This window comes from Vicia villosa, linkage group LG2 (assembly GCF_029867415.1).
Source record: "Vicia villosa cultivar HV-30 ecotype Madison, WI linkage group LG2, Vvil1.0, whole genome shotgun sequence".
Taxonomy (NCBI): Eukaryota; Viridiplantae; Streptophyta; class Magnoliopsida; order Fabales; family Fabaceae; genus Vicia; species Vicia villosa.
This window is the reverse complement of record NC_081181.1, coordinates 197793833-197805978: the sequence shown is the minus strand read 5'-3', so window position 1 is coordinate 197805978 and position 12146 is coordinate 197793833. Positions and strand designations below refer to the sequence as shown.

General features: G+C 32.6%; 1 pseudogene; it reads left to right on the top strand.

The window, feature by feature from the left end:
* The first annotated feature begins 1372 nt into the window (after window positions 1-1372).
* Window positions 1373-3839, top strand: LOC131647869 (G-type lectin S-receptor-like serine/threonine-protein kinase At4g27290; annotated as a pseudogene).
* Window positions 3840-12146: the final 8307 nt, after the last annotated feature.

The window sequence follows — 12146 nt, the reverse complement described above, 5'->3', positions numbered from 1 at the left end:
TTAACTTTTGGTCCCTCCTGCAATTTAGTGACAGTTTTTACAATTTAGCGACAGTTTTTAGCGACAGTTTTAGCAGTTTTTTTTTTTATTTTAGCTATGGAATTAGAGACCATTTTAGCTACGATTTTGTCATGAGGGACCAAAAGTTAAAATTTAAAATTTTAGGAGGACCATTCTTTGAAGGAAAAATTTAGAAGGACTAAAAACGAAGTTTGAGATATTTAGAAGGACCAAAAACTTCATTAACCCTTAACTAAAACACTATTAATTAAGTCACTGGTGGCGAACAGTTGAGATTTCTCATCCCAACCAAACCACCTTTGAAAGGCAAGAGATAGAAGTTAGGTCAACAATCATCTTTCTCTTGAACATATTCTCTTTTGAAGGAAATTTATCGAGCAAAAGTTTCCAAGAGAAAACAATCAATTTAGAGGGGGCCTAACTACCCCAAAATAGTAGGATGATCAGATTAGCAGGAGAGTGTGAGAGGTCAAAAAATTTAGATGTATGCAACAAAGTACGATAAATAGAGAAAAGACCACCCCTTGTAAACTTCAAATTTCCTCGATCTCTATCTTAAAAAAAATGACCTTGAAGGAGAGTAAGGGATTTTACAACAAGAAGTTGCTCATGAATGAATAAAATTCTTCTCCACCTGAAATCCCAAGTAAGGATTTCATCTACCCACCGACCTATCTCTCCCCTAATCCCTCAGAATAATCATAGATCGTAAACAATCCAGGGAAGCCATTTTAAAGAGGGATACTACCAAGCCAAGAATTTGTTCAAAAAGAAGTATGGAACCCTAATTCCACTTTCTTAGAGATGTCTTCCACAAACCAGTCTAAAGGGTCTTCTTCTTTTGAGCAAAGAAGGAAAACTCCTTTCCACCAAGAGAAAGCTTTTTGAAAGTCCAAAACTTTATCCCCTAAAAGAGGAGACAAAAAATCATCATATCTAGCAACCGGAATATCCTGCCAAATACTAGAGGCTCCTGACATGAAAAATAGTAACCAAGAGCTGAGAAGTCTCCCTTAAATTAGTGAAATGATGATCCAAGAGTTGCGTCAATTTATATTAAAGGTTCATGCTAACGAGTGCCCCGATGACACTATTTAAAGATACCAAATAATATTTTTTTTACAAAATTCAATTACTTAAATTTTCAATGCATTGGATACATGCATTTCTAAAATACTTTACCACTTTAAACATTTAAAGAGTGTCCCCGAAGAACGCCTATCATTTCCATATATGAAGGAGTATACAAGAGTTGAAAAGTCCCCCTTAAATTATTGAAGTGATGATGTTGATGCAAGTGAATTAAATTCTAAGATCTTTCACACTTTCTTTTACATTATCAAAAGCCATTTACAACTCATCAAAACTTCTGCAAAATCATGTTATATGGTGCATAGTATGAAATTATTATTATTATTTATTTGCTTATTTTTATTTTCCTATACTTCAAGAACTTCAACATCACTAGACACTTTAGCAGTGGGTGAATCCATTCAAGATGGTGAGACTCTAGTTTCACAAAGTGGAATTATTGAATTGGGTTTCTTTAGCCCTCAAAACTCAACAAGAAGATTAAGATACTTAGGTATATGGTATAGGAATGTGTCCCCCACAACAATTGTTTGGGTAGCCAACAATGAAGCACCTCTACAACATAACTCAAGAGGAGTTTTGACACTCAATGAAAAGGGGATTCTTCTGCTTCTCAATGACATAAACAACACTATTTGGTCATCTAACATATCAAGCATAGTTGGAAATAGTACTCCAATTGCTCAGCTCTTGGACACAGGAAATTTTGTAGTGAAAAATAGAAAGGAAGTTGATAAAGATATGTTTCTGTGGCAGAGTTTTGATTATCCGAGCGATACGTTGATGCCAGGTATGAAGCTTGGATGGGACTTAGAAACTGGTCTAGAAAGAGTTGTAACATCTTGGAAAAGTTATGATGATCCTGCTAAGGGAGAATACACTACAAGAGTTGACCTTAGAGGATATCCACAGGTATTTATGTATAATAGATCTGATATAATATTTAGATCAGGTTCATGGAATGGTCAAGCTTTTGTTGGAATACCAGTTCCAAATTCTGCATTGTCACAAGTTTTTGTGCTCAATGAAAAACAAGTGTACTATGAGTACCAACTTGTTGACAAATCAATTTTCAGTGTACTTAAATTGATGCCTTATGGACCTGCACTGAACTTGTTTTGGATTAGTCAATCAAGAAACATGCAAGTTTTACCATCAAGCTTCGACGAGTGTCAAAAATATGCATTCTGTGGTGCAAATTCTGTATGCAGTATCGATGATACTAATAACCTTCCAAATTGTGAATGCATGAATGGATATGTTCCGAAATTTCCTCGACAATGGAACCTATCGTTTTGGTCGAATGGTTGTGTTCGAAGGAAGAAAGCTAGTTACAAAGATGTTTTTGTGAAGTACTCACTCATGAAAGTGCCTGACACTTGTTCATCATGGTATAGTAAGAAGCTGGATCTTGATGAATGCCAAACTTCAACATCGTAATCTGGTCAAGCTTCTTGGATGTTGTATTCAAGGAGGAGAAAAAATGTTGATCTATGAATACATGCCTAACAAAAGTTTGGACTACTTTGTATTTGGTTACAGCTTTTACAATTTACTTTAAACATTGGCGATGATCGTTTTTATCTGTAGTTTACGAAATTATGAAAACTGCAAGTGTGATTCTAATTTTTTTTTAATCGATTAGATGAAATCAAACGGATGTCGCTAGATTGGATTAAGCGGTTCAATATAATCAATGGCATTGCTCGAGGGCTTCTTTACCTTCATCGTGACTCTAGGCTCACAATAGTCCATAGAGATCTCAAAGCTAGCAATATATTACTAGATGCAAATATGGATCCAAAAATATCAGATTTTGGTTTGGCTCGGACATTTTTTGGAGATCAAGTTGAGGCAAATACCAATAGAGTGGCCGGAACATAGTAAGTTAGCTTCTATCTTATTACGGCTCTTGAATATTGTAATGTCAAGTAATACTTATTTTGAAAATTATGTATTCAGTGGTTATATGCCTCCAGAGTATGCCGTGCATGGACATTTCTCTATGAAATCAGATGTTTTTAGCTATGGTGTGATAGTACTAGAGATAGTGACCGGGAAGAAGAACAGATCGTTTTCAGACCCAAAATATTACCATAATCTTCTTGGATATGTAAGCATTCTAAATCATTTTCACAAAAAATTTCATTCAAAATCAACTCACTAATTTGACTCTAACCATTATAGGCATGGAGTTTATGGACAGAAGAGAGGGAATTGGAACTACTGGATGAAGGCTTAGGGAAACAATGTACACCTTATGAGGAAGTCCGTCGATGCATACAAGTCGGGTTATTATGTGTTCAACAAAGACCGGAAGATAGGCCAGACATTTCATCTGTGGTTCTAATGCTAAATGGTGAGAAATTGCTGCCAAAGCCAAAGGTTCCTGGATTTTACACTGAAAATGATGCTGCACATGAATTAGATTCTTCGTCTGTGAATCATACTCTCTCTTCTGCTAATGAGCTATCCATCACAGAGTTAGTTGCAAGATGAAATATGGAGGCAAGGCATCATTTTCCAAATTGAAATATGTTAATTGTTCAATGAATGTTTTATTACTTGAAGTTTATAGAGTGTCCTTTCTATTAGGTTATGTACAATGGGGTGTTGAAAAACAAATTCAATAGTTGAATCCTTGCAATGAGGGTGTTGAATAAAGTGTTTAAAGTGAGGTGTATTAATTGGTGTTGAAAGTTTTCAACATGTTGAATGTGAAAAGAGTGGGGTCCACAAAATACTTTGTAAAATTTTATTGATTATTTTGAATGTTTAAATTTTTTAGTGTGTTGTGAATGGTGGTGGAATAGAATGTTGAATTTTATTAAACAAAATCATTGTAGTGAGTATAAATTAAATGTGTATTGAATTATTAGGTGGAAGAGAGAGAAGATGACGTGAAGTGTAAAAAATGAAAAAGAAGGATGTTGAATCCATAAACCATTGTTGATAGCCTTATAAGCTCTTGTTTTATACCTGTAAGTCTGTTTCATAACACATGTATGTGTTGGATATTTTATATTGTTGAAAAGATGTTGCAATACTAAAATATAAGTTGACGAAGATTGCACTTAGAAAATATAAATTGTGTGAGTTCATACTAATCTTTAGATTCGGTTCTACCATCAATTATTATATATTTGATTCAATTGAGATTAAGGACAAATTTCATGTAAGATATTTTTTTAATGCCTTAATAATGTGAAGTGCATGAACACATTAATTAATGTTTATCTTTTGATAATCAGTCAGAGTTATCAATTCCTGCAGTGATCGCCACTATTCCGTGCACTCTGATCGGGGCAGCCACCCACCATGCGAGAAGAAGGGTGCCGTTGCACCATTGAGATCACGGGTTGCCGGTCAAACCCGGTGCACCATTGATGGTGAAGGTTTTCATGCTAGTTTTCTTGCCTGTTGTTTTCTTAATTGGCTGCTTTAGGTAAAAACAACACGAATAATAAGATGTAAATTGTGAAGAGGCATCATGTAAGACAAAATGTTGCAGCATGTGTGCATCATTTGGCCTTAGGTTATTAGTTAAATTTCATGTGTAAATCTGAGAGTAATTTTGATTGATTCCAAGGAGATTTAGGAATTGTATATTTTAACATTATGAAGTTAAGGAAAATTTGCAAAAAAGATTGGCTGACATCAAATCAAATTGAATAAGATTTGATTTGCATATAGATCAAATATCTTGGTGGACCCTAATTAAAATATGGTTATTCTCAAATTTGTAGTCCATTGGAGAAAAGCATAGAAGATAATTTTATATTTAAGAAGAGTCATTCCAAACTATGGGTGGCAAAATGGGTTGCCTATCCCTCCCCGCCTTAGGTCCGCTAAAAAAAGAGTGGGGCGGTCAAGCCCACGAAGTTGAAATGGACATAAAAATCTATCCCGCACGGCCAAGATGGCGGACGGCAGACTTGGCCGCCTACTTTTTTATTTATTTATTTTTCGTTTTTATAATAGATTAATAGACTTTTTTTACTTTTCAATTAGATTTTTTACTTATTTTTTAGAATATTTTTTATAAAGCGTCTTTATAACAAATTTTACTTAAAAAAAATTGTATATATCCACAAATAAACGTATAAAATAAAACCATCAAGAATTAGAATTATCAGAATTAACTAAAAAAAATGAGGGTTTAAGGCAGGACAGACTGAACGAATAGGCGGGGCAGACTTTGACTGGTGGTGGATTTTGGCGAGGCGAGCTTTGGAGGGAGATGAGCTTTGATGGGTCGGGCTTTGATGGGCGGCGGACCTAAAGTCCCAAATCAACCTTCTATTTTTTGGCAGGTGCACGAGCTGGCCTGGAGGGCCACGACCCGTTTTGCCACCCTTATTCCAAACATTAAAGACAGAGCAAGGGTTCAAGATCTAGTGTGTTAGAGTTTGTTATTTAAGCCTTTGTTCTTGTTGTTAATTGTATGTCTCTATAGCGCATAAGTTCCATATGAAAGGCATGGAGGTTGGTTATGTTAGTTGAGTTATAATTCAATAATCTTTAAACATGATTTATATTTTGATCACTGGGGTTAGGGATTAAGAAAAAGTGATATGGATTCTCATATTTAGGGGGAGTCCTAAATAGATAGTCACAAGTAGTATTAGAAAGAGAAACATTGAACAATGGTTGTTAATATAAGATTATTTATACTAATACTATTGAGAGTGAGTTTTCTTTCTTGTGTTGGAAGCCACCCAGATGTAGGTGACGTTGCACTGAACTGAATTAACAATTCTTTGTGTTCTTTATTGTCTTATATTTATTTTCTATTATATGTCAATCTATTATAAGCATGTTTCACACATTGTCCCAAACATTGTATCTAACATCTTTCCTATGAACAAACCATAATTTCATTGTTATTGGAAATATTGACTTGAAACCTTCAGTTAAGTTGCAATTTATACTTCATATTTCTATTCATTCCAACAATTTAATTCTCACCCATAAGCTTACCATTTGATCATAATTGTAAACTAATCTTTTTTATTTCTTGTCGTGTTTTTCATAACCTTACCACTGGTGTTTATGTGTGTTAGGGGAGGGGTTGGAGTTGATAAAATAAATTAAGATTTAAACTACGGAAATGGATCGTCTGCTGTGCTTTCCCAACAGCCATCTCTCCTGCTCCAAATCTAGTGGCTCAGAAATAATAAAAAATAAATAAATGAGAAAGATATATTTTTGAAAAATGAACCATCTAATATTATTCATTGTAATGTTTGGGTTAATACTACTTTACCCCCTGCCATATAAGCGAGATTCAGTTTACCCCCTCTAAAAAAAAATTATTGGACAAACCTTACAAAATAAAGATTCCATCAAATTTGACCCTGATCAATTTTTTTGGCCAAGATTCTTAGAATCTTGTCTACATGGCATTTTTGGTAGTGCTGACTGTACAGCAATGTGGCACAATCAGCACTGCCACATGGAATTTAATTTCTTTTTTAATTTTTTTTTAAAAAAAAATTTATTGATTTTTTTAAATATTTTTTTATTATTTTTTTTTTAAAAAATTAATATTTTTTTTACGTTTTGAAAAAATATTTTTCCAATTTAATATTTTTCAATTTTTTCCAATTTTTTAAATTTAATATTTTTTTTAATTATTATTTAAAATTTATTTTTATTATATATAAATCCGCAGGTATTGTCAAATTCGTAGGTAAATCCGCAGGTATTGTCAAATTCGCAGGTAAATCCGCATGTATTTTTAAAGGTAAATCCGTAGGTAATTTTAAATCCGTAGGTAAATCCGCAAGTAAATTCGTATGTAAATTCGCAAGTATTGTCAAATTCGTAGGTAAATCCGCAGGTATTGTCAAATCCGTAGGTAAATCCGCAGGTATTTTTAAATCCGTAGGTAAATCCGCATGTATTGTCAAATTCGTAGGTAAATCCGCAGGTAAATTCGCAGGTATTTTTAAAGGTAAATCCCCAGGTATTGTCAAATTTGTAGGTAAATCCGCAGGTATTGTCAAATCCGTAGGTGAATCCGCAGGTAAATTCGCGGGTATTGTCAAATTCGTATGTAAATCCGCAGGTACTGTCAATTTTTTTTTTAAAAAAATATTAATTTTTTTTTTAAATAATAAAAAAAATCAGCAAAAAAAATTTAAAAAAAAATCAATAAAAAATTTTAAAAAAATTATATTCCACGTGGCAGTGCTGACTGTGCCACATTGCTTATGTGTTGTACAGTCAGCACTACCAAAAATGCCATGTAGGCAAGATTCTAAGAATCTTGGTCAAAAAAATTGATCAGGGTCAAATTTGATAAAATCTTTATTTTGCAAGGTTTGTCCAGTAAGTTTTTTTTTTAGAGGGGGGTAAACCGAATCTCGCCTATATGGCAGAAGGTAAAGTAGTATTAACCCTAGTTTATTTTATTTATTGATTATTGTACTCAAATAATTTGGATTTTTTTATGAATACTAAATTAGAAGCACCACAATCATTTTTCCAATTTTATAATATGTTACAAATACAATTTGGAAAGGATATAAAAATCATTCATTTTGACAATGGTAAAGAATACGCCAATCATATATTTTTCAACATCAAAAGTAATCATATTCTTTTCAAAACATTTTATAAAAATGATTTAAGTGTGTGCGTGTTTATAGCCATATACTTCTATAAAGAAATATTTTGCGCTTACAATAGTTTCACTCACTTACTAAATTGAAATAACTTTTCTATGCCTGTGTCGGATGTATTCATTGTGTTGACACTTTGCTTGAGATCTTTTGAGACTTTTGATATAGTCAGTTTATTTGCCTTATTCTAAATAACATTTGTTGATTTATGAAGCTTTATCTGTAAACTTTGTCAATCCTTTATGAAACACATGACTTGCATCTTTAACCGCTTAAGCACATTGGTTGACTTTCTTAATGATTGCATCTTTGCTATGCTGAATGTTATCATTTCTGATCTTTTACAGTTGACATCATGTTGCATCTTTATCATGTTAAATATCTTATTATGTTCTTCACAATTGTCATCATGTTGATGTTATCTTTCTTTTTTGATATTTTACAATTCTTCACAGTTGTCATCATGTTGATGTTATCTTTTTTGTTTGATATTTTACAGTTATTCATAGTTTTCATCATCAAACAAAAACCTATTTCCTGCAAAATCAAGTTCCACAATTTCCATCATAATTTTGATAATATTCATGTTGAGCAACATTAGGAGTTGCATTAGTCATATAGAGTTATTGACGAAATTTATCAAATTGTGCTTCTTGCACATATCTAAATGGTTCATTATCATACATAGTAGAATGTTCAATTTCACCATAGATCATCATAAAAATATGATTGTATTCTTTAGGAAGTCCTTGAAGAATCGTATGAATTTGATCCCTTTCTGAAATCGGATCACCAATGGAAAGTAGAGAATCAACAATCACTTGAATTTGCAACACATATTGAGAAATAAAAACGATTTTCTTTCTTCGTAATCTAATTTGGAACGCAATTGATGAATCCTAATCTATTTAAGTGCATTAAAATGCGTGTGAATCTTATCACATACTCCCTCTGTCCCAAATTATAAGAGAAATTCACTTTTTAGATTCATTGAATATTTAATGTATCTAGTCTATATATAGACCAAATACATTAATTATTCAATGAATCTAAAAATGAAATTTCTCTTATAATTTGGGACGGAGGGAGTACTACTTTGTAAGCATGTTTGCAGAAAAACACAAGGAAGAGAGAAGCCATGTGAAGAGAGTTTGATCTTGAACAATCTAAGTTTCATATTCTTTAAAAAATGATATTTGCAATTCGACCTGCAGCAATCTTGAACATTTAACGGAATTTAAGAGTTCATAACAAATTTGTGAAGTTTGAGAGTGAGAATCACTCCTTCAATATGTTGCTTCCACAGTAAAAAAATTGCTTTCTTGCAATTTGACGAGTGAGTTTCAAACTAAAATTGTCAGATTTCATTGAATTTGTGAATTGGGAAGCAATTGTTTGCGGAGAATGATTCACATTGTGAGAATCTTGTGGAGAATCGGCAGAATCAGTCATTGATGCTTCTTTGAGGCTTTGAGAATAACTATGCTCCTTTAAAGTTGTAGAATATCTATTAAAAAATTGAAATTTTTAAAATGAATTCTCTATTGTAAATCAAAATGTTATGTTTATTAAATTGATGATACATTTAAAAATTCTAACAAACTTCAATTGGAGTAAACAAATTTCTCTTTAATCTAAGTGTTTAACTCTAATAGTTATTGCTTTCAATCTCAGATAATTATCATTCCAATTCATGTTTTTATATTATTTTGATTAAAAAATGTATTAATAGCAAAAATATATTTATAATTCCATACAAAAAAATATTCTCTAAAAAATAACTATCTATTTTTTCTCTTCAATCCTCTCTCTCCAAAGTCTTCTTTCATCCCTTCTAAACTTCTAACCAAATAAACAAAATTATCTTTTCTCCATATAATGTTAAGAGGAAATCCATTTGCAAATGATAAATAAAGTGTATTATTTCTTCTAGTTGCGTAATCCACCTTCTCAACTTAATATGCTCTATTTTCCCACTTTATAGCAAGACTATCAATGTCAAGGAACTGATCTTAGTAAATGACAATTTACTATATTTTCAACAAACAACAAAACGGCTCATTCAAGGAACTTATAATTAATTTGTTAATATGACAAACTAGATTAACTTTTTGTAATTTACCATTCAACAAATTTCATAATTTAAAAAATAAATTGTTGATATTGTATGCATTCCAACATGAACATCATCATCATTTGAAAGTAAATTTGTTTTAATCTATCTTCTCTCTCTCTAGAAGTTTCAAAGTTGAATGAAACACTATCCAAGTCAACCATTATGAGTGGTCGTAGACGTAATTAAGCAAGTGGACACCACACAACAGAAAGCTATGAAATTAAAACTTAGAACGTGAAGCCGACTTAGAAAATTCAATTATACCAAAAAATGAAAAAGAAAGTTAGAAAATTCAAACACCATAATATATACTCGTAGGTGTATTAATTCTATTTAATATCGAACGGTGGAAATGTTTGGTTTGACCGTCTATCGCACTATTGACAAATTTAATTTAAGCATGTATGACTGGTAAAACAAGGGAAAGATATAAAATCAGTTAAGATTCACGTCATTATATACTATAAGGTATAGGTTGGCTAATCTTTCTATTATATATAAATTGATTTACGTTGATTCTCTAAATAAATAAATTGAATATTATTTTTTGCTCATAGACTTCATCGACCTAAAGTAATCACATTCAACTATATACTACTTCTGGCCACTTTGATTGAAACTCTTATTTTATATACTACTTTTCTTTGTTAATATAATGTATTAGAAAAATCCTAAAGTCCCACATTAATTATAGAGGAACACTCTTCACTTTACTAACCGGTTTGTAATGATGAGTTATGTCAAATTCTAATATGGTATCAGAGTCTATTGATCGGACCATGGGCCGCCCACCGTTAATATCCATGTATCAAGCCCAAAAGAGTGCTGGGCGTGAGGGGGTGTATTAGGAAAATCTTAAAGTCCCACATTGATTATAGAGGGACACTCCTCACCTTACCAATCGGTTTTGTAAGTTTGAGTTAGGTCAAACTCTAATATGGTATCAGAGTCTATCGACCGGACTATGAGCCGCTCACCGTTAATATCCACGTACCAAACCCAAAAGAGTGCTGGGCGTGATGGGGTGTAATAGGAAGATCCTAAAGTCCCACAGTGATTATAGAGGGACATTCCTCACCTTACCAACCGGTTTTGTAAGGATGAGTTAGGTCAAACTCTAATAAGGTATCAGAGTCTATCGATCAGACTATGGACCGCCCACCATTAATACACAATCTCTTAAGTATAATTATGGGACAAACAACGTCTTTTGTCGTCTAGTGGATCAGTTTAGGTGATCTTCTTTAACGAGCAAGACCTTTTCATCATCCATTAACTAGTCACAACATATAATCTTTAACAAACCTACTTAACTCAAGTCTAATCCAATATATAGGAAGGTTATATGCTCCTCCGCTTGAAGTATTTGTTGTTGAAAGTTTCCACCAAGTCATTCTTGAGCCCAGACAATTCCTCATTAGAACATGATTCCAAAATCACATTGTCCTCGTGTCTTATATTGAAAAGTCTGATTTGCTGCAAAAATTAGTGATCATCTCCTCGTTAGTAATATATAGACGCGAAGTCTTTAACGTTGAAGCGTTTAACATCTATTTCAGTTATCGATTACTGATAAGAATAGGAAGAGTAAGAAAATCATTAGAGTTAGCTCATGTATGGAGGTAACTCTGTATATGTGATATTTGCGTAAAAATGAAATTGAATTCCCATCTACCCTTAGGACTAAGGTATTTATAGAAGTTCCTAGGTCAGGATCTCAGATCTCAAGAAGTAACAACCGCTCATAAGAGGAAGGAAATAAGGTGGTTAATTCCTTATTATTCAGGAGAGCATGATTAACTTCCTCCTAACTTCTTCTCCGCATCATTGCAAGCTTAGGACACGTCCCTTCCCATATTCCCACGCTTCAAGCGAGTTATCCTAAAAATGAACGACGTATTCGAAGAATGGACGCCCTTTTCAAGTAATGCGATGAGGAAACTGTTTCAGCGATCCGTTACACTTTTCCTTTCTCTTTTCACCATTTACGGGACCTTTTCTAATATACTAATACAAAAATTATAAGTACTATAAATTAAAAAATATCATATTTAACTCTTTATAAATATATAGGAGGGATATTCTTACTCCAAGAGTAAGTTATTAACACTTACTCCAAATCTGCACCATTGATTCTTCTCAATCTAATTGTTAAAAATAATAAGTTATTTAATGTGGAGAGAAAATTATTTCTTATTATTTTTAACCATTATATTGAGAAGAATCAATGGTCCAGATTTATAGTAAGTGTTAATAACTTACTCTTGGAGAATCTCTCATATATATATATA